This window comes from Saimiri boliviensis, chromosome 4 (assembly GCF_048565385.1).
Source record: "Saimiri boliviensis isolate mSaiBol1 chromosome 4, mSaiBol1.pri, whole genome shotgun sequence".
NCBI classification, from domain to species: domain Eukaryota; kingdom Metazoa; phylum Chordata; class Mammalia; order Primates; family Cebidae; genus Saimiri; species Saimiri boliviensis.
The window spans coordinates 17,145,352-17,167,364 of NC_133452.1; the positions used below are offsets into that span (position 1 = coordinate 17,145,352).

The following is a 22,013-nucleotide window of genomic DNA, read 5'->3' on the forward strand; positions in this document are numbered from 1 at the left end:
AGTCCAATGTTTGAGGGCAGGAAGAAACTGGCACAGGAGAAAGAAAGCACAGGCTTAGAAGACTAAGCCAGCTCAGTTTTATTATGTTCTTCTGTCTGCTTTTATTCTGGCTGCGGCTAGCAGCTGATTAGATTGTGTCTACCCAGATTGAGAGTGGGTCTGCCTCTTCCAGTCCACTGACTCAAAAGTTAATCTCCTTTGGCAACACCCTCACAGACACACCCAGAAACAATACTTTGCATTCTTCAATGCAACCAAGTTGACAGTCAATATTAACCATCACAGATGCTAAAAGCAATTGTAACAAAATGAAAATTGGCAAATGGGACTTAATTAAACTAAGGAGCTTCTGCATAGCAAACAAACTATCGACAGAGTAGACAGACAAATTACAGAATGGGAGAAAATATTTGTATACGGTGCATCTGACAAAGGTCTTATATCCAGCATATACAAGGAAATTCAACAAATTAACGAGCAAAAACCAAACAACCTAATTAAAAAGTGAGCAAAGGACATGAACAGACACTTCAAAAGGAGACATACACATGACTAACAAACACATAAAAAATGCTCAACATCACTAATCATTAGGGAAATGCAAATCGAAAACGCAATGAGATACTATCTCACACCAATCTGTTTGGCTATTAGTAAGTCAAAACAAAACAAAACAAAACAAAACAGATAATGGTGATGTGGCAGAGAAAAGAGAATGCTTTTTCTCTCCTGGTGAAAATTAAATAAGTTTCACCATTGTAGTAAGCAGTTTTGAGATTTCTCAAAGAACTCAAAGCAGAATCACCGTACAACCCAGCAATCTCATTATTGGCTATGCACCCAAAGGAACATAAATCGTTCTACCATAAAGATAGATGCACTTGTATGTTCATTGCAACACTTTTTACAATAGGAAAGACATGGAATTAACCTAAATGCCCATCAACAGTAGACTGGATAAAGAAAATACGGCACATAAACACCATGGAATACTAAGCGGCCATAAAAAAGAATGAGATCATGTTCTTTGCAGCAACATTGATGGAGATGGAGGCCATTATCCTCAGTGAACCAACACAGGAATGGTAAACCAAATAGCACATGTTCTCACTTATAAGTGGGAGCTAAACCTTGAGTACATATGGATGCAGAGAAGGGAACAACAGACACCAGGGCTTACTCGAGGGTAGAGAGGTGAACGAGGGTGAATGCCAAAAGACTAACTATTGGACACTATGCTTATTACCTGGGCGGCAAAATGATCTGACACTAAATCCCTGTGGCATGCAATTTACCTGTATAACAAATGTGCCCATATAACTCTGAATCAAAAATAACAGTTTATTTAAAATAAATCTAAAATAACATTTTATAAAAATAAATAAATGGAAATAACACTGCCTATTCTATAATCAAAGTTACTATAAAATCGTATTTTAAAAGTACACGTGAAAATACATTAATAAACATAATAGCACTCTACAAATGTGCAAGTCTTTCATGTTGGTGAGAGGTCATTACACTCTGAGAAAAATTCGAGCAAAAGGGAAATTACTTTCTTCCTTTATTTCATCCTTCCACAGCTACTCATTGAGTGATGAATCTGGAGCAGGCATAACTGTAGGCACTTAGTATGTAACAGCAAACAAGTTCAGTTAAGTTCTTTTCCCCAAGGTTAATAACTGCAACAAAAACACCACATAATAATAAACCAAAATAAATCTCTCTCAAGCCAAATTAATAGTTTAATGGTCACTTACAACTTAAAACCTAATTTAACTTTAATTTGGTCAAAGATGGATAAAAGAGTCAGTTATTTTAAAAAGCCATCTATCATGGCTTTTAAATGATATTTCAAATGGTAACTTAGGGAGTACAGTAATTGATACTGAATAAATTCCATTATGGTTCTTACGTCTGGTAATTCTATATTTTATGTTTCTTAAGAAAAACTAATTAGAACAAATTAATAATAATAATTAGAAAATTTAATATTAAGCCATTTAGGGATTCTAAATGCAGATTCCATTTCCCACCTTACCTGTGCAACATTTGTTTGTCCAGAATAAAAAATATTAGCATTCGTTTCAAACTTTTTTTTCTTTTTTGAGATGGAGTCTCACTCTGTTGCCCAGGCTGGAGTGCAATGGCCCGATCTCGGCTCACTGCAACCACTGCCTCCCAGATTCAAGCAATTCTCCTGTCTCAGTCTCCTGAGTAGCTGGGATTACAAGCGTGTGCCACCATGCCTGGCTAATTTTTTTGTATTTTTAGTAGAGACGGGGTTTCACCATGTTGGTCAGGCTGGTCTCAAACTCCTGACCTTGTGATCCACCTGCCTTGGCTTCCCAAAGTGCTGGGATTACAGGCGTGAGCTACCAAGCCCAGCTGATTCAAATTTATAAAAATATTTCCATGACTTTATAACAGAATGCAATTTACTAAATAATTAAATTGTCTTCAGAAACCCTTTCTTAGAGAATTTGTTGAAGGAGGGATTAATGAGAAAACTAGTAGGCCAATTTGTCCCTTTTAGTATTCTCATGGGTAAAACACATAAAAATAATGAAGCCAATGGAAAGCAACAGTTTAAATCAAGTAAAAAGATTTTCAGAATAATGTTATTTAACACTAGTAGGAAGAAATTTAAATTTTGTTTGGCAATTTGAAGTAAGCTATATAGGATTTCATTAAAATTGGAGAGAACTACTCAGTTTAAATGTATTTGTAATATTAACTAACATTCTATAAACCCATAAATTCCACATGTAAATTCATATAAATATTAATTTTTATAAGTTTTTAAAGTAAATATCATAAATAACCATGAAGCAAAAGCCCTTGTAATCTTTGCTGTGATTTCTTTACAATCATCCATTCATCTGCTTTCTATGTTATTTCCTGAAATATTCCACCTGAAAGAAGATCAAATTAATTGTGTTCACCTTTGCTCTAACCCGTTTATATTCTTCTTCCAGGATCAGTTCACAAACTTTAGTTTTAAGCTAGCTGCACATTTTAGAAATGACCTTGGTTTTATTGCATGTCTTTAAAGACATTTATCTTTTTCATATAGAAGATAAAGCAGCTTTTTGTGGTAAGATGTCAATGGCCCAAGTTCAGAGTAGGTATTTTCTAGGGGAATTTGCCTCTCGTCAGTTTCTCTCTTCTTCTTCTTCTTTTTTTTTTTTTTTTTTTTTTTTTTGAGACGGAGTTTCCCTCTTGTGACCCAGGCTGGAGTGCAATGGCGCAGTCTCGGCTCACTGCAACCTCCGCTTCCTGGGTTCAGGCATTCTCCTGCCTCAGCCTCCTGAGTAGCTGGGATTACGGGCATGCGCCACCATGCCCAGCTAATTTTTTGTATTTTTAGTAGAGACGGGGTTTCACCATGTTGACCAGGATGGTCTCGAACTCTCGACCTCGTGATCCACCCGCCTCGGCCTCCCAAAGTGCTAGGATTACAGGCTTGAGCCACCGCGCCCGGCAGTTTCTCTCTTCTTGAAACCTACACTCAGTTATATGCATTCTGATTATTAATCACCATTATAACAACCTTCTATGTACTTTTTACATGCATGTTCATTATATAAATCAGTATTAGTTGAATGTTTACATTTGACATTTCCATACTAAAGATGCTCACAAGAGGTGCTCTGTAAAATAAATGAAAACAAAACCCACATAGTATATTATTGAGGGATTTCAGAATATTTGCAATAAGAAGATTCTAACCACTTTCAAATTAGAAAAACTTAGCTTAAAAGGATCAAGAAACAACATGTAATTGAATTTCCTGTTAGCAACATTTGAAGTGAGACGATGAAATAAAGTTCATTTGTTCTTTACTAGGAAGCTGCTGGAAAATGCATTCCACTAAAATGGGAGGACATCTAAAGGAGACAAAAGAGACATAAAATACACAAGAGACATGCAGAGAGACATGCAGGGACCCACGATTGTGGTCACAAAGCTTTCAGGTTATGACCCGTGCAGTACCCAATGGGCAGGGAGTCCATACTGGACCATGTCGGGAGACTTTGGGAAGTTGTTGCCAAGGAATGAAATTAATAGAATCTATGTAATAGGTTTCAACTTAGTGAGAAAAGAGTTATACAAATCAGGAGCATGTGGGAGATGAATTAGTAACATAATAAACAAAGGAAACAAGTAAAGCAAGACTGCAGGGAGGAAACAGTTATAGAAATCACCAGTGTGTACTATGTGGCTTAGTACTGAATATTAAACCATAAAGATGATGTGACAATACTGGGGAAATGGAGAAATGAGTGTGCTTATGGGCTAGGTAGTGGTAGAGAAAAAGAAGTAAGTCTCTGCTTCCATAATGCCAAGTCCATAGATTATGCCTAAACTGAAAATTCAGAGTATGGCAGTCTAAATAGGTTATATAGAGATAGAGTACTAAAAGAATTAAAATAGTTGCCAGGAGGATGGAATGGAGGCAAGAGGTATGGAAGGAAGCTATGTTTTTCTTAGTAAGTCGTGTACAACTATTTGCCTCATTAAACATGTATGACCGTGCAGAACTGTTTGACTGAATATATGCGTGTATAACTGAAAACTTTTTTTTTTTAATTAAAAACTACAGACTTTAGGCTGGGCGTGGTGGCTCATGCCTGTAATCCAAGCACTTTGGAGGCCAAGGCAGGCGGATCACCTGAGGTCGGGAGCGCAAGACCAGCCTGACCAACATGGTGAAACCCTGTCTTAAAAAAAAAAAAAAAAAAAAAAAAAAAAAAAAAAAAACTACACACTTTATTCATAAATGATTAAACATTTCTGATCATATTTAAGTGGGATTTGGGAAGATTAACACAAGCTATGAAAAATGAGTGGACAATTGTAGCTGAATATGCTAGAGTTCATACAATTTTATCAAAATGTTACTCAACTTAAACTCCGTAGTTTGAGTGAATCATTTATGATGCATAGATAACAGCAGAAAAGGAAGAATCTGTTTTAAAAGTGATCAATTTGGCCGGAAGCAGAGGCTCATGCCTGTAATTCCAGCACTTTGGGAGGCTGAGGTGGGTGGATCACGAGGTCAGGAGATGGAGACCATCCTGTCCAACATGGTGAAACCCCGTCTCTACTAAAAATACAAAAATTAGCTGGGCGTGGTGGCACCTGCCTGTAATCCTAGCTACTCTGGAGGCTAAGGCAAGATAATTACTTGAACCAGAGAGTTGAAAGTTGCAGTGAGCCGAGATCTCACTCTGGTGACAGAGAAAGACTCCGTCTAAATAAATAAATAAATAATAAATGATCGATTTATTTCCTTTTCCTGATTATGGAAGAAATGACTTTTCCAGATGTCATTGTTTGCTGTAGTCAGGTTAGGTGCTTCCCTTGCTTGACATCTTGCCACCCAGGAAAATCTTTCCTGTGATCCTACAGGTTGAAGTTGAATATTCCTAGTATTCTAGGTGTGCTAATTTCTCCATATTCTTGGACATTATTCTTTCTTTCCAATCAGAGTGTGGTGTTTGTGACCAGTCACTGTAGCCCCCCTTTCTTTTTTCTTGACTCCATAAATGTTGACCAGCTTGAAAGTCTAACGTCAAAACGTAATAAGTGTAATCAAGTGGAGGAAAGAAAAGCTATTTGAAAATAGCTTTCAAATAGAAAATATTTCTCCCCTACCAATGTATAGGTTCTTGTGAAAATGTTATTTCGGTTATTTTTAAGAGTGCCTAAGACTGAAATAGTTTCCTCTGAACAAGCTATAAAGAATGAATACATCCAGATCAGGGTCAATCTGGTCTTCAAAGACCTCCTAGTTTATGTGATTAACTTTAGCCAAAAGAGAAATCATAGAGTTATGTGACATCTGTAAGTCACTTTGATAAAACTGGGTACGTGGTGACCTAGAAACGTTTAGACTTTGTCACATAAGGGTAATTGTGACAATGTAGATCCTTTTTTTTTTTCTTTGTGGTCAATACTCACTCCATCAAAATAGCTATAACCCTATGTGCTTCTGTCTGCTCTGGCTTCTTTCACTTAATCAGATGCCCTTCGGTAACTTCATTCCTCCACCAGCCCCTCTTCAGCTTTGTTTTCTAGAGAGATATTCTTCTTAACCTAAGATTGCATTGGTATCCATTCTATCCTTCCATATTGCAATAGAGGAAACAAAGAAAGTGTTAAGGAAGACGTGAGTGTTCATGATTCCCACAGAATGACTTGTAAATAAGATGTTTACTGTAATAACACAGTCAAATTAGAATTCATGGTTCCTTTTTCTGAGATGTGTCAAAATAATGCATGGAAAACTCTAAAAATAAACAAGTGTATCCATTTCAGACATTCGTATCTTAATAAGCAATACATATTTAATTAATAGTTTTGGCCCTGCACGAAGACTGTACAAATCCAATAAGGTGAAATAATCTTTTCTTTGTTAGCTCTGTCTTCCTTTTATTTAATTATTTCTTACTACATATACAAATATATATATATGTAAATATATATTTGTAAATATATTTCATATGTAAATATATTTCTTAGTATATAAGAAATATATTTACATGTATTATATAATATATATTTGGTAGAAAGATAACATAGATTGTGGACTATAACATTTTCCTTGAACAACTCTGACATTCTTACCTTCATAACAAAGTATGAAATCCTTACAATGGTATATTTGTTGTCTCCAGAGCCCCTGGTTATAATAATTTTTATTGTATTACCCGGTATCTAACTAGTCCATTCGTTGAGGTAAAAGCCAAAGCCTCTTTCTAAATAGAATTATAGTCTAGACGGATACCTCAGAAACAGAATAATTCATTTACTAGAGAGGTTTCTGAGAATAAAGAACATTTTGTTATACCATAGGCTTGGCTATTATTTGTCTTACTAATTTCATCTTTATTTCTGTTACCTATTGGCTTAATAGTGATTTGGGAATTTTTTGTTGGAGAAATGAGTCTTGTGGGACTCTTTGAAGTAGCGTAAGAAAATTGCTTTTCTATTTTCTTAAGCCTGGTCAGAAAGAAAAAATGAGAATGAATTAGTAAGTTGAAAATATTCTGTTTTTTGCCATTCAAAATTAAATATTTATAAACTAGTTGGAATAATAAAAGACTTTTCTATCAATATATGAACAATTTGGACTGATGATGATAATGTAATGATTTGCTTGACTTATTTCCTGTGTATCAGTTTTTTAACCAAAAGACAATGAAAATGCTTTTATCATGGTACTTGGTGCAAACAACTCATGCAAAAGTTACCAGCTAACAGTCTCATGAATACAAATATTGTGAATATAGAACATGTCATAAGCAAGGGCCAGCTTTAGGAAAGGAACCATAATATAATTTATATTCTATTGACTGAAATAGTTCTTTGAATTTTATTCCATAGTCCATAATGTTCTAGGAAGCCTTTCTTTCTTTCTTTTCATTTTTTAAATATAATTGAAATATGGCTGTTAAGAATATGTTTGTCCACTCAGTTCCAGCACAATGTTCTATTAATTCAAATGGTACCAGTGGAATGTACATTTTGTTGTCATGTGGATTCTGGGAAGTCTATGGAAGATGCAACTCAGGAATTCAAACTTCTAAGAAGCTTCTCAGTGGCATTTCTATGAGGCTCTTACTTTCTTTGAACACCAATAGAAAAGTTAATAATAAAGAATTCTTATAAAATCCTCTATGTTTTATTCAGTAAATAATCAATTGGAATAACTTTCTGAATTAAAAATGTTTAAACTTCAACTTCATCATTAGTGGATATTACTTAAAGATAAAGCAATTGTATCTAATGCTAAGTTGTAGATTTAGTGTATACTTCATTTATTTTAAAATATTTAAATTATTTATTTGTAACTTTTATTATATTTTATTATTTTAAAAACTTTTATTTTAGTTTGAGAGGTACATGTGGAGGTTTGTTTTATAGGTAAATTGCATGTCATGGGGTTTTCATATACAGACTATTTCATCATCCAGGTAATCAGTATGATCCCCAATAGGTAGTTTTTTTTAATACTCACCCACCTGCAACTCCCCTGCCCTAAGTAGGCCCCAGTGTCTCTTGTTTCCTTCTTTACGTCCCTGTGTTCTCAATGTTCGGCTCTCACTTATAAGTTAGAACATGCAGTACTTAGTTTTCTGTTCCTGCATTAGTTCACTTAGGATAACAGCCTTTGACTCCATTGGTGTTGCTGCAAAGGACATGATCTCATTATTTTTTATGGCTGCATAGTATTCCATGGCATATATGTACCACATTTGCTTTATCCAGTCTACCACTGGTGGGCATTTAGGTTGATTCTATGTTTTTGCTATTGTGGGTAGTACTGCAATGCACATATGTGTGTGTCTGTCTTTATGGAAGAATAATTTATATGCCTTTCTGCATATACCCAATAATGGAATTAATGGATCAGATCATAGTTCTGTATTAGTGGTTTAAGAAATCACTAGATGCTTTCCGTACTGGGTGAATTAATTTACCTTCCCACAAGTAGTGTATAAACATTCCCTTTTCTCCATAACCTCACTGACATCTGTTCTTTTTTTTTTTTTTTTTTGACTTTTTAGTTATAATTATTCTGGCTGGTGTGAGAGGGTGTCTCATCGTGGTTTTAATTTATATTTCTCTAACGATTAGTGATGTTGAGCACTTTTTCATAGGCTTGTTAGCCACCTGTATGTCTTCTTTTGAAAAATGACTATTCATGTCCTTTGCCCACTTTTAAATGGTATTGTTTTTTGCTTGTTAACTTGTTCAAGTTCCTTATAGATTCTGCATATTAGACCTTTGTCAGATGCATGACTATTCATGTTCTTTGCCCACTTTTAAATGATATTGTTTTTTGCTTGTTAACTTGTTCAAGTTCCTTATAGATTCTGCATATTAGACCTTTGTCAGATGCATAGTTTCCAAATATTTTTTCCCATTTTGTAAGTTGTCTGTATACCCTATTGATAGTTTCTGTGGCTATGCAGAAGTTCTTTAGTTTAATTAGGTCCAATTTGTCAATTTTTGGTTTGTTATGATTGCTTTTGCTGTCTTCATCATGAAATCTCTGCCAGAGCCCATGTCCACAATGGTATTGCCTAGGTTTTGTTCAAGGATTTTTATAGTTTTAGGTTTTACATTTAAGTCATAATCCATCTTGAGTTGATTTTCTATATGGTATAAGGAAGGGGTCCAGTTTTAACCCTCTGATTGTGGCTAGCCAAGTTATTCCAGCACTATTTATTGAATAGAGAGTCCTTTCCTCATTGCTTTTTTTTGTTGTTTTGTTGAAGATCAGATGATTGCAGATGTGTGGCTTTATTTCTGGGCTCTCTATTCTGTTTCATTGGTCTATGTGTCTGTTTTTGTACCAGTACAATGTTATTTGGGTGACTGTAGCCTTGTAGTATAGTTTGAAGTCAGGTAATGTGATGCCTCCAGCTTTGTTCTTTTTGTTTAGGATTGCTTTGGCTATTTGGGCTCTTTTTCATTTCCATATGAATTTTAGAATTTTTTTCTGATTTTCTGAAGAATGTTATTGGTAGTTTGATAGAAATAGCATTGAATCTGCAAACTGTTTTGGGCAGTATGACCATTTTAGTATTAATTCTTCCTATCCATAAGTATGGTATGTTTTTCTATTTGTTTGTTTCACCTCTGATTTTCCCTCAATTCATGCTATGAGATGAACATAATTAGCAATATAATGAATATCTATGAGATGAACATAATTATCAAAATAATGGCAAAACCAAAATTACCTGTGCACCAAACTAAATAACTTGGGAAAAACTTCTAGATCACTCCTTTTTGTTTATGAATAAATAATATTATTTTGCTACTTTATATGGGGATAAAATATATCTTAGTGACGAGAGACTTTTCCCCCAAGAAACATCATCTTCATCTCCCGAAAGCCAAATTTTTAAAAAAACTCCAGCATGATTTGAATTAAACAGATTATTTTTCGTGCAAGCTCAGCCAATTCCTGTCTTCACTTGCTATTGGAAGATGCATATAGGAAAAGGCATTATGATTATTAATGAGGTGAAAGTGGCAATTATAGAAAGATAATCCTGAAGTAGTCTTCTGTATGGGAATCCAATATGTCACATGAATCTTCATTTAGAATGACAAAATTAGAAAAGATTTTGGAAACTTTAATTTTCTTGTGCAGGCAATTTCAGATTAGCTGTTCTATTTATCTTTATTAGCTACAGATAGTTTCAAATAAAATCATGTACTTACTATAACTTCTAAATCAAGGGATAGTTTTACTTGACCTGAAAAATTACATGGATCTATACATACCTTCACTGCTTATGGGTGAACCAAATTGGAGTTAATCCTCTGAAAGATGAACTTCCCAGTGGCTTTGGTTCACTTTTCCTTTAATGATGATTCATGTAGTTTCAGAACTCCAAAGGTCACTGAGGTTGTGTCTGTGCAAATTTGGGAAGTCTGCTGGCTCAGAAGAGAACTCGAAGCAGTTCTGTCATCCTCTTGTGTTAACAAAGGGTCTGAAAATTGGTAAACATGAAACTTCATATTCTTCAAGATAGTTTCTTCAAGGAGCAACAAGAAAACCATAGTTGGAAAGATAAAATTCAAAATAATTTTGGCAATTAAAAAAAATATATAGATGATTTCATTAAATTAAAACAAAAAAGGAGTGGAGTAAGATCTTCATTAAACTTTTGGTATTTTTGCTGACATAGAGTATTAACATTCAACCTGTTTTTACTTTGAAGAAATAGGACCTCTACATACATGTGTGTCTATGTGTATGCATGTGTGTGTGTGCACATAGCTCATACACGTCTGCACATGTGTGGTGCGGTTTTGTAAAATCACCCAGATAATTCTAAGGCATTTCTCTCTTTCCCCTACCTCCCCATAATCATTGATATAACGTCTCATTTTTCTTTAAAGGCAAGTTTGGAATATTGCAGAGGGTAAAAACAAGCCCACAATATAGGCATGCTAGAATAAAAAAGCTTCTTTAGTTCACTACATTTGTAAATAAAATTTTAATCCTATTATCAGGGTCAAACTATAGGTGTTTCTAAGTAAAAATAACCAAACCCAAATAAAAATAGTAACATTTATGTGTAATAATTAATACCTGCTCCAATTATAAAATTTCTACTTGTGGAACTCTACTATAAAGTAATATACATACTACTTTCTACAGCAATAAATAAAATGGATTGCATATTTCAGTGTCTCATAAGTATATTTCTGTTATAACTCTCTGTTCTCTTTTTTTTTTCTGATTATATCTTTTGCTGAATTCAAAAATGCATCATTCCTGTAATTTGGGGGCTGTTTTTACCCTTCAGAAAATGATTATGTTGGATTTCTTTTGGAGGGTTGTTTGTGCTTTCCTTTTAAATTGGCTCTAGATGATTTTCAGTGTGGCAAGTACCAGGGTGTCCTACTCTTACCCTACTCTTCTGTTGGTAGTTGATTCTCTTGCTTTAACTGTTATTGTTAATGTATTTCACAGGGTATCTCCTTTTGCTTTAGTTCTTCTGCTACTTGCACTCCATGGTTTTTCAAATAACACAATCATCTCCAGCATACCTGAGGGATAAGACATATTCCCTCAATGATAGTGGGTCATCATGGGCCTGGTTCTGAATCATGAGATCATGCCACTGTTGTAAGTTCATCATATCCTACAGGGGTGTGTGTATGTGTGTGCATGCACGCGCGTGTGTGTGTGTATGTGTGTGTGTGTGCATATGTAGTGTGTGGTATGGTTTTGTAAAACCACCCAGATAATTCTGAGGCATTTGTCCCTTTCCCCATCTCCCTATAATTATTGAAATAATGTCTCATTTTTTCTGTAAAGGTGATAATTTCCTTGGCTAATTATCAAGTCTTTTAACATTTGAGGACATAATTCTCCTCTTTTAAAACAATTTACAACACTGCTTTTTTAGGGACTTGTTTTTTTCCAGTTTTGGAAATCATTTCTCTAATCTACAGTACTTCTATACAAGTAAGAGGAATTAGAAGTATGTACCTCAATTAGTGTGCTTAGCATTAATATTGACAAACAGACAAAACACAGCAAAACCATAAAATAACTCTGTAATTACCCCATTGGCTCTGAGTTTCCTATTCTAGAGGGTCATAGAAGAGTTTTTCTTCAGCAGAACCAGAGTTCTCATTGGCATGTTGTGGTAACGATACAGAGCTACTAAACAGAAATTTGGTTCCAGGAATAGCTTTATCACCTTCGCCTTACATTTAAAAATACATTTTAAATCATTTGTTTTCTCTTTTTTGTTTTTTGTCTTTTTTAACTCTTCGAAATATACTTCAAGAATTCTCATTGGTTCAGTTTTCTACTTTACATGTTGATTTATCATCTCTTGGAAGTCTTTCTGTTTTTGTTTTTGTTTTTTGTTGTTATTTGTTTGTTTGTTTGAGACAGTTTCCCTCTGTTGCTCAGGCTGAGTGCAGTGGCACAATCTCAGCTCACTGCAACGTCTGCCTCCTGGGTTCAAGTCATTTTTGAACTGTTGTTGGGACTACAGGCATGCATGCCATCACACCTGGTTAATTTTTGTATTTTTAGTAGAGACAGTGTTTCACCATAATTAGACTGGTCTTGAACTCTTAACCTTAAGTAATCTGCCCACCTGGGCCTCCCAAAGTACTGGGATTACAGGCGTGAACCACTGCATCCGACCTGGAAGTCTTTTCTAAATATTCCACTAATACAAGGCATTGCTTAACACATTTTTATCTTCTTTACTAAACTGTGAGCATATATGGTACTGGACTAGATGTTACGCTTCCTTAGCCTCTAACACCTAGCACTGTCTGGCATATGAAGAAACTATATTCCCATTTTTCTTAGATTATTTGTCCTCTTTACTTTAATCCTAACTTTTGTATTAGGTTTTTTTTTCTTTTACATATTTTAGTAACTTCTACTCTTGTTCTTGGCAGTATGACATTATATGTCATATGAGATACAGATATATACATATATATACACACATATCAATAGATTTATACATATCTATGTATGCCACATGCCATATGCTTGGGTTTAGACTATATTGCAAAGTATCTTTGTCATTGTCACTAGAAATGTCTCGTATATTTGATGTTCTCAAGATTAGAACCATGGTGGGCAAATAACATAAGGGACATGTAGTCAGTCTTGGTTTACTTACATTTGTTTCCTCGGTAGCACATTAAGTATCAGGGTGCTGCTTCCATGTTTTACATCAATATCTTTAGTTTTCTTTGCAGTGTTTCTGATAGCCACTAACTTTCTATGGTTTTAAAGAGAAAATCATGACCTTAGAAAAACCTTTGTTTTTTTGTTTTTTTGTTTTGTTTTGTTTTTTTTTTTTAAAAAAAAGATCTAAATATAATGACCAATCTTTTCCATTTCTTTCTTTTAGTGTGTTCTATAATTTCTCTTGAGTTTATCAAACATGCATTGTCTGCCCAGCTGGACTCCATCTGGTGTCTCATGTCATCTGCTATTATTTCTATATGGTTTAAGCTTCTGTATTTCTTAATAATTAATTTTAAGAAATGTTATTGTTACTTCAGCTTCCTTGTATTAGTCATTTCACCTTTCCCTAGAGTCATAAAAAACTCCGTCAAGGTTGGCTCAAGAAAAATAAAACACAATCAAAGCTGAAGTTCCCAAGCACAATTAAAAAGAATGGAAAACAAAAACATATGATAAGGCAGAGACCATAAAATACAGGTGTGGAGTTAGAGAACCCGTGTCTGAATCTTGGCTCTGCCACTCAGGATGTGTCAACTTGGGCAGTTGCTTAACTGATGAAACTATGTTTCTCATTTTCCTTTAATAATGAAGATGACTTTTTCCATTATGCAATAACCCTATAAAGCTGCTTCCACTGTTCTTGGAACTTATAAAATGCTTCAATACAACTCAACACACAATTGTGTCATCACAGACCTGACCCTGGCAAGATAAAAAGGAAAAGGTATGCCCTGGCCTAAGAGAGTTCACAATCTCATCTGGCTCCCACTCAACCTTTGACACTTTCCTTCAATTCATGGTGCCTTCCTAGTAGATCACAAAGAATGCTGATGAGTGGTGTTCTCCGGGTCTCATGCTGGAGAAAGTCTTGATGTGAGGTTGCAGATGAAAGTCTATGATTTGGAGAACATTCTATTGATAGAACTGTAAGCACAGATGGCCCAGAGTTCTTTTCAGGGACAGCTTTCTGAACCACATCCATGGCAGCTGGTTCACATGAGATGGTCTGTACCAGTGGAAGAAGGAATCAGGTGGCCTGGCTCAATTTCAATTGGGTGGCACCCCATGAAATTAGACACTAGTTAGCATATATTTGCTGGTTTGTGATACAGATTGTCTTGTGATTCTACAGCTCTTTCCTTACAAAAAAAAGCTCCATTTGCTTACAGCTTAGCTAGATCAATCTCCTGCTAGCTCCTACGTTTCTTCTATGTAATTAATGGCATTTATGTTTCAGATAAAGGTAAATTAAGTCTAAAGATTAAAAGCAGAAGTTGCATAATGTGACATGAGACCATGGAATGAGCAAATACTCTATATGTTGCCAATGTTGTTTGGTTTAAGTTAACATCATATTCGACACTGCTCTTTGTCAATAGTCACTGGGTTAAAAAAATTCAGACAGGGAGAAGCCCAGTGATGTCTGTAAATTAGATTCATCTATTGAGCTAGAGCAAGAGAATGGAGCTGCTATCATCTGAATGTGTCCCCTCAAAATTCTTATGCTCAAATCCAACCTCCAAGGTGATGGTATTAGGAGACGGGCCTTTGTAAGCTGATTAGGTCTTCCCAATTTGGTGTCTCCAGACACCATATCTATTGGAACTTTGATCTTGGACTTCCCAGCTTCCAGTGCTGTGAAAAATACATTTCTGTTGTTTATAAGTCACTCAGTTTATGGTATTTTGTTGTAGCAACTGGAACACACTAAGGGCCAATGGGATTTTTACTATTTTAAGTATTGATATGCTGAAGAACATTCTAAATACTATAATAAAACAAAACCACAGCAACAACAAATTTTGATGGCTTCTGTGATAGGAATATCTTGTTTGCTGCAAGATTCGCAGAACTCTCAAGCTGATTTTCCTGCCGTGAGATCTTGTGTTAGCTGCTTGGTCCACAGGCTTCTTTTTTTCCCAGTGTCTGCAACAGGATTCTTACTACAGGCTCTGCTTGGGACCTGTGATTGGTGGGGGCTGTGGTGGTTGTGGACAGAGAAAAGGGGTCCTTGTTTATTGCTTCTGGAATAATTTCCAGAATTACCTAGAAGAACTTACAGAAATTCACATTTCTGTCTTCATGATTCTGATTTTCTAGGTCCAGTGTGAATCTTAGGAGTACATATTTTTTATAAAGCTTTTTAGGTGATTCTATTTAGGTTGGTGCAAAAGTTAAAGTGAGTTTTGCCATATATAGAAAGTAAATGCAAAAACCGCAATTACTTTTGCACCAAACAAATAATAAAGAACTAGAATTAAAATCAGAAGAAGATTTGCTTCTGGTCTTGCTTCTAGTAACTTGATTCTGGCATTTTTATCTTGTCCTCCATTCCTAGGAATTAAATCACGGGTAAGTTCTATTAGCGCCCACATCCTTTTTTCGACACACTGGCTAGAAAACTTTAAAACTGTGCTATTGGCCAGGCGCAGTGGCTCATACCTATAATCCTAGAACTTTGAGAGGTCAAGGTAAGCAGATTGCTTGAGGCCAGGAGTTTGAGACCAACCTGGCCAATGTGGCAAAACCCCATCTCTACTAAAAATACAAAAAACAGCCAGGCATTGCAGCCCACACCTGTAATCCCAGCTATTTGGGAGGTTGAGGTTGAGGCAGGAGAATGGGGAGAGTTGCTTGAACTCAGAAAACGGAGGTTGCAGTGAGCTGAAACCACACCACTGCACTACAGCTTGGGTGACAGAGAGAGACTCTGTCCTGTCTCAAACACACACACACACACACACACACACACACACACACACATACACACACACACCATAAAACTGTGATTTACTTTGTTTTTCTCCAATTGGCTTTCTGCCTATATTCTCACATGGAAGAAAGTCCTAACCTTGAAATCCCAATACCCAGGGCCATATGGAAGGGACAGGATCCCTTGCTGCAGGTCTCTTTGGATATGCAATCTTGCCTGCTCCTGGGTTCCCTGACACTGTCCTCGCTCTGTCTCCACCTGTCTGTCTGAACATTAGCTTTTGTTATATTAGATGTCCTTAACCTAAGCTTTCAGCACTACCGCTGGTTGCCTAACAAATCCTTGCAAATTTAGACAGGATAGTGATCTCCTGCAGCATGAGTTAAATAAATTTTTGCACTCACTGACTCCAGTCAACAAATCAGAAATCCTGGGAATTGGTCATAGGAATCTACATTTTTAAGAAGTAGCCAATGTAATCCCAGCACTTTGGGAGGCCGAGGCGGGTGGATCACGAGGTCGAGAGATCGAGACCATCCTGGTCAACATGGTGAAACCCCGTCTCTACTAAAAAAAAAAAAAATACAAAAAATTAGCTGGGCATGGTGGCGTGTGCCTGTAATCCCAGCTACTCAGGAGGCTGAGGCAGGAGAATTGCTTGAACCCAGGAGGCGGAGGTTGCGGTGAGCCGAGATCGCGCCATTGCACTCCAGCCTGGGTAACAAGAGCGAAACTCCGTCTCAAAAAAAAAAAAAAAAAAAAAAAAAAGAAGTAGCCAAGTCTTTCTGATACAATTTCTGCTGGGCCACACTTCAAGAAGAGAATCTAGAGCTAGCTAGATTCATTTTCCTAAGTTCATTTCCTATCTTGTGGGTAGATCTTATTTTAAGTCTTAACTCAGGTAAGTCTAATCCATCTTGTTACAGTTAACATGCCACCCATTTGCCTGTGTGATGAAATAATGCTGGGATTAAGTTAATTCAAATGTCACCTCTTCCAATTCTGGTCTTCCCCACTTGAGATGTATCTTGCTCTCTCCTGATCTTTCATAGCTATTTGTTCATAGCTATAGTTATCATATCTCATTGTCTTGTACAGCCATTTATCCAACTTAAGAGGCTGTGAGTTTCTTGAAGCAGGCTCTAAGTCTGGGTTTTCTCTGTTTTCAGCACTTGGCATAGTGACACAGGCCTGACACGTAGTAGGTGACCAACATGCTTATTGAATAAAAGAGATATAGTGCTGAATGCTGGATTTGGAACTGGAGGGATAAGAAAGTCATGTGATTTTCATACGTTTGTTTCTTTTCTCAGTAAGTAGTGATTTGAAAGCATTTTAAGACTTTCTTGGAAAATGTTAGTTACAGAATTTTTTTTCTAAAAAGAAGAATAATTGGTTGTAATGGTGAAAAGAGGAACTTTTGCAAGAAGGACTGTAAAAATGACAATGCTTTGTCTTTCTATCTAGTCACAGCTTCAACTGGTAGACTGTTTATAGTTAGGAGTTCATAGACTGTTTATAGATAGGAATTATTTGGCAGACTAACATGAGTTAGACTACAACAAAACTGTGTTTTTAAAAACAGTGTGTGCAATACCTTACTCTCCATAGCATTTGCCTGTTTTTAGGTCAAAACAAACTAAATCAGCTAGCTTCAAAAATTGAACCCTCCAAAACATTTTTTCAGAATGTTTAAAACACTTTCTTTCAAGAGAGATCTCGATGTTGGACACTATTGTTCCATTTAAATGCACAGAGAACTGAGTTTTTTTTCCAAAGTGCTCAATAAAACTCCCTAAGAAGCAAAAGACCAATTCACTTGACCATTTCTCCTACAATGCACTGATAACCAGGTTTGGACTCTTGGTGTTATGTATTTCTTTTCCTTTTCATCAAGGAAAGGGACTAAAGAAAGTAAGTTTGTGTTAGTTTTTTCACTTATTTCTCTTTCTCTTCTTGATCATGAGAACAAAAAAGCTTTTCAGTGTTACTCACAAAACAAGGTGGCAAAACTGAAGCCACAGGCATCTGCTTTAAAAAAAAATTAGCCAGTATCAGAAAATTTATAAGTATTATTAGAAGCCCTAAAGTGTTCATCAATTGAAGAAGTGGGATATGGGAGCTGATGCAACTCGATAGCAAGTTCCCAATGGAAAAGTCCATTAAAAAAGCTATTTATGTACAAAGACCTGGATGTAAAGTGCAGAGTTAAGCTTTCAAAATGATAAACTCAGCCAATGCAACAATTCCAGTCTTTCTGACATTATTGCAATCCTCTCTCTTCTATTAGTCAGGGTCCAATCAAGAAATATAAATTATTCCAGTTGGTTTAACAGACTTCATTATGAAGAATTACTAATCACTTTTTAGGGAACTGAAAATTTAAATAGATAAAAGTAGTGATTCCAAGAGTGTCTTACTGCTGCTATAACAAAATACATGAGACTGGATAATTTATAAAAAACAAAAACTTATTCCTCACACTTCTGATGGCTAGGAAATCTAAGATCAAGGTATTGTCGGGTTGGGTTTCTGGTAAGGGCTACTCTCTGCTTCCAAGATGGCACCTTTCTACTGCATCCTCAGGAGAAGAGGAACATGGTGTCCTCACATGGAGGAAGGCAGAAGAGCAAATGAGCCAGAACAATGCATGAAGCCCCTTTTGCAAGGGTCTTAATACAAGTCATGGAAGAGAAGCCCTCAAGATATAAACACCTTTTAAAGGCTCTACCTCTTAATATCATCATATTAGCCATCAAGTTGCAACAGCTGAATTTTGGAGAGGACACATTCAAACCACAGAGCAAAGGTGGTAACTGCAGGAAATAGGTTTACCCCTAGGGCTTGGGAAAAAGAAAAGAAGACTGGGATTATTAAATTTAGAAGTCAACAGAAGAGCTTGTAAAATTGGGATCTGGATTTATGAGGAGGAGTCTTTGGGGCTACCAAGTAGCACCTCAGGAACTTGCAAGAGGGTACCCATGGAACCCAGGAAACTTAAGCGTAAAATATAGATGAACAGAAGTTTCTGTTCGTAAGATGCTCACAGTGTAGTGAGGAAGGCAATAACATATGTAAAGATAATTTGCAAATTGCAAGATATTGTATAAAAATAAATTTGTGTTACAATTATTTATAATTAATTTCAAATGTATCTATCATGAGCATTCAAATGAGATATTCTGGGAGCGGTCTAGACTTCATATTTGCTGACCATTATCAAACTGGTGTTAGACCATGGAACCTGATTTTGCTTTGTAACATACAATAATCAACTATAAACCTATACACAACAATCAGTTTCTAAATTTATTTAATTGAAGCTAGACTTATTAAAAGTAACATAAATTTCACAATATGTGCCTCATCGATATTCATGATTTGTTTATTATAGCCTAGCTTTCCTGGGTCAACTTCAGAAAGTTCTAGTGACTATATTGAAATTTTTCAGGAGGTTGGGTGGGATGGAGCCGAGAGATGGGAAAGTATTCCTGTTGTCATATTTTTGGAGAAATTCTTAAGCACGCAGAAACAGAGATCGAGTCATTAAATACAGGGAAGATAATGTAAAATAAGTGTTTTATTCAGTTAGTGATTATACCTTATCATCTCATGGGCAAAAAATTGTTTATTACAAACTTCAAGAGTTAGAAAACATTTCATGAACAGTCCACAGATTACACATGCTTTCAGGTGAAAAATGATTTCAGATCAGTCTTTCTCAGCTATACTTAAATACACAGGCAGCAAAATCAATATTTATATTTTGGTTGATTACAAGATAACATGAAATTTAATTATGAAATAATGGGCACAGAGAATACTTCCTCTTGGTTTGGGATAAAGATCTTTTCCTGTACAATTTCATCCCAGAAATCAGCTGATTTATGTAAATTCCACATAAATATTCTGCATTTTGTCAAAAAGAAAGCATTCTACAAATATCTGCAGAGAGGATCTCTCCCTGTAATTAGCATCTCATTATGCAGCTCATCCCTCAATCCACTCAAATAGTCCTTTATGCTAATTGCACAATATTTCATTGTTAGAAGAAAGTACAAATAGCTACTCATCATTTAACAGAAGTTGGATCCTTAACACAGACCTTTTGTAAAATGAAGCACATTGCCTGACACATTATGTTAAAGAAAAATATCATTCATGACACTTGATAAAGAAGGTAAAGAAGACTTCTCTGTTACAAAGGGATTTTGTGGTAGGAGAGAGAAATCAGCCTTAACTCCAAATACAGTAAGGACAAATGGAGATTTTTAGCCAAGGAGTTGGGTTGGGAGGTAAGTTCGTTAAGTGGATAGAAAATTACGAAAAGGAAACATCAGAGGTAAAGATAATTCTCCCTAAGCCCACTTGCCAGGATGATTGCTGAAGGCAGGCCAAAGTGATACGATATTCAGAGTGGGAGAAATAGGGAATTTGATCAGATATCAAGGGTGGCAGATTCTTGCTAAACTGATCCAGCAGGATTCTTGCTAGAACTGGACTAAACCTGATGAACCCCAAAGCCCAAAAGTCAGAGCCTAGTTTAGAAGAGTTCAGAGAAGACTGACTTAGAGTTAGGTCAAGGAAGAGTCTTTGTCAACAGCACTTAAAATGATTTTGACTGATTTATTAAACTTATTATAATTAAAACATGGATAGGTATATTTTAAGTCACACTTTATATTAGTGTGATATGTTACACAACAATTTGTCTTCTGAATAGCTCAGTATTTCTTTGGTTTTCTCATTTTTACATTTAAAACTATAAATGAATGGCATTAAAATTACTTGTGTCATTTAATGACATGACTGTTTAGAAATTTTGAATTAAAAATACAGTCTATTCTTAACATATTTAGGGTCTTTTTGCAATTTTTCTCATCTGCCTAAGAGCAATTCTTAAAAATTCTTATTAATAAACTAATAACAATAATACTTATAGCAAACTTTGAGTCTTTCCTATGTGACAGATAATGTGTTAAAATCTTTACATGATTATTTTATTTACTACAACATGGTTCTAAGTCAGGCCCTATTATTAATCATATTCATAGGTTAGGAAAATAGAGAGATTGAATAAATTGCTAGAATGTACTCAGGTAATACATGATAGAGTATTATATCCAGAATACTTAAATGTATTTAATTTATTTAGATTCTTGATATTCAAGGTCAAGTCTTCTTGACACCAAAATCCATTTTGTTAACCACTATCTTATCTGTGATACAATCTTATGGTGGAGAAAAATGGGCTTTTCAAATTGTAATAGAAGATGTAAACATAAGTTGGAAGTGAAACATATAAGATATATTAAAATAAATAGATAGGAGAGTCTGAAATTCAGAAAAGAAGGAACAGCTTGAATAGTTCATTAAGTTGGAATTAGAAACAGAACCAACCAAATTGTTCAGTTTCATGGAATGTGAGGAGTGCTTGAAAACTTGATATCAAAAATCTTACTATTGCAAGGGTTTTAATGGCCTCAAAGAAACAACCTTTCTTCAAATTTGTTTGGTTCTGATGGGGCTGTCAGTCATAGTACATGACCATCCTTCCCTTCCCAACCATCACAGAGATGGCTGTAATATCACCTACATTTGGCCAGACAAGGAACCCTCCACCAGCTCCTGCATATACACACAACAATGGTTATCTACTGGAGGAGTGGGCACCTGACTGAAACCAGATAATCAGAGTCCTCCTCTGAAACTGATAGTCTGAAAATGAGAAGCTATTGATGTGGTTGTGGCTAAATATTGTGAATATTAAGCTCCTAATGGCTACCTTGTTAGGCCTGATAGCATGAGGCCATCAACTCAGAGGGAAGTGGACAAGAGATATAGAGCTGATGGCATTATTTTAGTTATAGAATTTAAGACAGACCTTCTTATCCTTGATTTTCTAGTCATGTGAGCCAACAACTGCATTTGAGCCATTTTTACTTTCTTCCCCTATTGTACGCAACTTAAGAATTCTACTTACCATATACATTTGTACTTTACAACGGCTGTTGCAAAAGATGAATTCTAAATTGC

The 22,013-nt window shown here is 35.6% G+C and overlaps 1 long non-coding RNA gene across 1 annotated transcript in view; it reads left to right on the forward strand.

The window, feature by feature from the left end:
- Nucleotides 1-3,281: 3,281 nt before the first annotated feature.
- The window catches only part of LOC141584122 (uncharacterized), a 70,253-nt gene continuing 51,521 nt past the window's right edge, over nt 3,282-22,013 (forward strand). The window contains exon 1 of the long non-coding RNA XR_012517072.1: nt 3,282-3,486. This is a non-coding gene — a long non-coding RNA (uncharacterized LOC141584122). The remainder of the gene's footprint in view (nt 3,487-22,013) is intronic.